General features: G+C 39.6%; 1 protein-coding gene across 5 annotated transcripts in view; it reads right to left on the bottom strand.

Moving 5' to 3' along the window:
* LOC106881747 (uncharacterized) overlaps nt 1–5,000 on the bottom strand; it is a 53,822-nt gene that overhangs the window by 45,639 nt on the left and 3,183 nt on the right. The window contains exon 2 of one of the 5 annotated variants that reach the window (XM_089344362.1): nt 1,824–1,970. The exons of 2 other annotated variants lie outside the window; for them this stretch is intronic. The gene's annotated coding sequence lies outside the window, so the exon portion shown is untranslated. Of the gene's footprint in view, nt 1–1,823; nt 2,262–5,000 lie in introns of those variants that run through there. 2 more of the 5 variants (XM_089344361.1, XM_089344364.1) reach the window with 2 other exon arrangements.

Raw genomic sequence — 5,000 nt, 5'->3', positions numbered from 1 at the left:
GGCCGCAGTCACATGACTGAAACAAATAAAAGAAAAGAACAAAAGAATATATGTATATGTATATATGTGTGTGTGTATATATATATATATATATATATATATATATATATATATATATATATATATATATGTATACATACACACACACACACACACATAATGTACCAGCCCCCCGTTGACTTTATTTCCTCATATCATCCAGAAAAAGGGATATTTTTTAATGAAATATTCTACAAATAAGCTTCATATGGTATAAATTCAGATTATAATAGAATGCAATAATTATATTTGATACACAAAAGGTTTTTTCCGAGAGAGGGGAGAGCAGTTTTGGAAAATTCACAGAAGCATAACTTTGTTTCCTCATAACTTTCAGAAAAAAGAATATTTTTGTAATGTAATTCTGCAGAAAGGCCCTTTAGGTGAAGTACATTACGATTATACTGGAATCTTTTGTTACCATATTTCTGTTGAGATGCTCTGTGTTTCTTTCAATTAATTTTGAATATAACAAAGAATTTAGTAAAATAACTTTGTTATCATTAAGCTAGTGTTAGGAACATAAATTGTGACTAAGGCATTCATACTAAAGAGCTAGGGTGGTTTCAGCCAGGCTGTTATCGAAAGGGTTAAATACACCTCTATCTGCTTCTAAGCAGTTGGAAGCCTGTGGATTGAAGAAAATTGAGGCTGTTATTTCTAGCATATAGACAGACCACATTGGGGTCTCCTTCTCTCATGTCTTCTGCTGATTATTTTTCTTCTTAACCCTTTTGTTACAATATTTCTGTTGAGATGCTCTGTGTTTCTTTCAATTAATTTTAAATAAAACAAAGAATTTAGTAAAATAACTTCGTTATCATTAAGCTAGTGTTAGGACCATAAATTGTGACTAAGGTTTGGAGGAAGATTTTAATTCAGAACTTATGAAAACAAGACATTTGTTCTACAGAGCCAGAGGCAGTTTCAGCCAATTTGTTATCAAAAGGGTTAAAAAATACTTCTACATTTGGGCAGATGGACATTAGAAGCAGTTGGAAGGGTGTGGATAGAAGAAAATTGAGGCTGTTATTTCTAGCATATAGACAGACCACATTGAGGTCTCCTTCTCTCATGTCTTCTGCTGATTATTTTTCTTCTTAACCCTTTTATTACCCTATTTCTGTTGAGATGCTCTGTGTATGTGTATATATATATATATATATATATATATATATATATATATTTGTGTGTGTGTGTGTGTGTGTATGTATATGTGTATAGGTATATATATATGTGTGTCTGTGTATACATGTGTGTGTGTATGTGTGTGTATATATATATATGTATGTATGTATATGTATATATACACATGCATATTTACACACACACACACACACGTGTGTGTGTATTTATATATACACATATGTATAAATAAATATATATATATGTATGTATAATTCAGGTAAATCTCGTACCTTTCATTTAAGAGCACTTATGTATACATTTGTATACGTCTGTCTGTCTGTCTATCTACCTATCTATCTATCTACCTACTTATCTATCTATCTATCTATCTATCTATCTATCTATCTATCTACCTACCCATCTATCTATTGGGTGATACACGATCCCTATTGATCGCCCCCTTTTTTTTTTGATCCCTTTTGATCGAAGATCCCTTTTGATCAACCCCCCCGTTTTTTTTTCTTTTTCTTCCCCCTCCCAAAAAGAAAAGCTCTACATTGTATTTGTCCCATCTTCGTTGAGCCCTGTGTGGCTAATAAAAGAAATGTATCTATCTGTGTTTATATATATGTATATACATATAAAAAAGACTGTACCTGCATTTAATTCCTTAGATCCGCGCCTTGTCACACATCAGGTACACAACTTGTCAGGCCCTTTACGCGAAGGATTTTTTTCACAAACGTTTCCAAACGTTACAGGTGTATCGCGGTGTCCAGGTGTCCAATCGACAAACTGTGTAACTACAAACAATAGCAACGATCGTTTTATTTCGAGTTTATGACAGCATTCACTTTGAATACGTGTGTATAAACGAACATATATTTACATGTATTTATATATGTATATATATAGATATATATTCACACAAGTGTATACGCTCACGTCATAATTGTATACTCTTGGTTATTTCCTTGTTGTATGAAAATATAGCACACGAATACACACACACGAGTCACTTGCTTTCAGAGACACGATCGTGTCATATAGGTCCGGCCAACCAGCTAACCGGCCAGCCAGCCAGCCAGCATTTCAACCTCCGCCGCCGCCACCTTGGGCGGCGGCGGCGACTCGACTCGATCCATCTACGCTCCTTGTTGGCAAATAAAGGGGAGGGTTTGTGTGAAGGGTATGGGGGCTATCCTGGAGTGGTGGTGGGGAGGGGTTATCGAGGGGGTAGAGTGAGGTGGAGGCGCGGGCGGTTATGTGTCTCGATTCCCTCCCGCCACACCGACGCCACCTTCAAGATCGATCCGACACTTACCAGTTTGAAATGTAAGAGCCCCCCCCCCCCCCAAAAAAATACTAAAAAAAAAAATATGGGGAAAAAAATAATTCACCACCACCACCACCACCGTCAATATCATCATCATCATCATCATCATCAGAACAACCACCAACGGAATACACGCACCAATAACGCAGCTAGCCCCCCCCACAAACCACCGCCGCCATTACTCGTCAACTGCAACACCACCACCACCACCACCAACAACACCACCACCACTATCACCATCACTATCAACAGCACAGCTACCACCACCACCACCACCACGACACGTCAAATGCACCACCACCATCACCAACAACAACACCACCACTATCACCATCACTATCAACAGCACAGCTACCACCACCACCACCACCACCACCACAATACGTCAAATGCACCACCACCATCACCAACCACCACCACCCGCATCGCCGCCGATTCCGGTGGCCGATTTCTCGCAAGAGCATATCTCGGCAACTGCTAAACCACCGTCATATACACACACACGTACCACCACCACCACCACCAATACTATTGTCACCACTGGCACACCTTACCATCGATACAAAAGCCTGCTTATTGACTCAACAGAATAAACACACCACCACCACCATTAACACCCCTAACAGTCGGGCTGTCCTGTCCCGCCACCCCTCACTCTGTCTCTCTTTAGAGTTATCACTAAAGTGACATACATATGTCTATATATATATATATATATATATATATATATATATATATATATACGTTTGTATATGTATATACATGTACACATGAATATTTACACACACGTGTATACACATATGTATAAATAAATATATATATGTATGTATAATTCAGGTAAATCTCGTACCTTTCATTTAAGAGCACTTATGTATACATTTGTATACGTCTATCTATCTATCTATCTATCTATCTATCTATCTATCTATCTATCTATCTATCTATCTACCTACCTATCTATCTATCTATCTATCTATCTATCTATCTATCTATCTATCTATCTATCTATCTATCACTATAGTGATATAACAGAGCATTCTCTCTCATAAGTGGTGACCTTGACAACATGTGTTTTATAAGTGTGTTAACATGCAGTTAACAAAAACTGTTCGACGAACGGGAACGTGAAACTCCGAGTAACAGTTTTTGTGATATTTTTACTGCTTTTTAAATAAAGCATAGGCGCAGGAGTGGCTGTGTGGTCAGTAGCTTGCTAACCAACCACATGGTTCCCGGTAGTCTCACTGCGTGGCACCTTGGGCAAGTGTGTTCTACGATAGCCTCGGGCCGACCAAAGCCTTGAGTGGATTTGGTAGACGGAAACTGAAAGAAGCCCGTCGTATATATATATATATATATATATATAGATATGTGTGTGTGTGTGTGTGTGTGTGTGTGTGTTTGTCCCCCCCCCCTCCCCCCCAACATCGATTGACAACCGATGCTGGTGTGTTTATGTCCCCGTAACTTAGTGGTTCGGCAAAAACTGAACGGATAGAATAAGTACTAGGCTTACAAAGAATAAATCCTGGGGTCGATTTGCTCGACTAAAGGTGGTGCTCCAGCATGGCCGCAGTTAAATGACAAACAAATAAAAGAGTAAAGCGAGACACAAGCGTACGCACGCAAACACACATGTGCACACACACATACACACAAGCGCACATAGGCACGTACGCATACATACACACGACAACATAAAGATACACACACACATACGCACACACATATGCACGCACACACACACACACACACACGTATATAAGCACACATAAACACACACAGACACACGCGCGTGCACACACACACACACACACACACACGAGCTGGCAGAAACGTTAGCACGCCGGGCGAAATGCTTAGCGGTATTTCGTCTACCGTTACGTTCTGAGTTCAAATTCCGCCGAGGTCGACTTTGCCTTTCATCCTTTCGGGGTCGATAAATTAAGTACCAGTTACGCACTGGGGTCGATATAATCGACTTAATCCGTTTGTCTGTCCTTGTTTGTCCCCTCTGTGTGTAGCCCCTTGTGGGCAGTAAAGAAATAGAAATAGGTATTTCGTCTACCGCTACATTCTGAGTTCGAATTCCGCCGAGGTCGACTTTGCCTTTCATCCTTTCGGGGTCGATTAAATAAGTACCAGTTACGCACTGGGGTCGGTATAATCGACTTAATCCGTTTGTCTGTCCTTGTTTGTCCCCTCTGTGTGTAGCCCCTTGTGGGTAGTAAAGAAATAACACACACACACACGCACAGACACCTGTGGGGTCTCTCTCTCTCTCCATTATTTCCCGTGATAAAACTTTATCAGACTTCGATAAGTGCAACCAAACGATTTCTCAGGCTTCAAATCGCTTTTGTAAACACTTCAGTTCCTTTTTTTTTGTATCATTTATGTCTGTATGTTTGTGTATTTTTTATCTTTTATCCTTTCCGTGTTTGACTCATGCAGTTGCGCCCATGCTGGGGCACCACTTAGAACAGATTAGTTATAT

The sequence above is a fragment of the Octopus bimaculoides genome, chromosome 28 (genome assembly GCF_046866305.1).
Source record: "Octopus bimaculoides isolate indiv1 chromosome 28, ASM4686630v1, whole genome shotgun sequence".
NCBI classification, from domain to species: Eukaryota; Metazoa; Mollusca; class Cephalopoda; order Octopoda; family Octopodidae; genus Octopus; species Octopus bimaculoides.
This window is presented reverse-complemented; position numbering and strand designations above follow the sequence as displayed.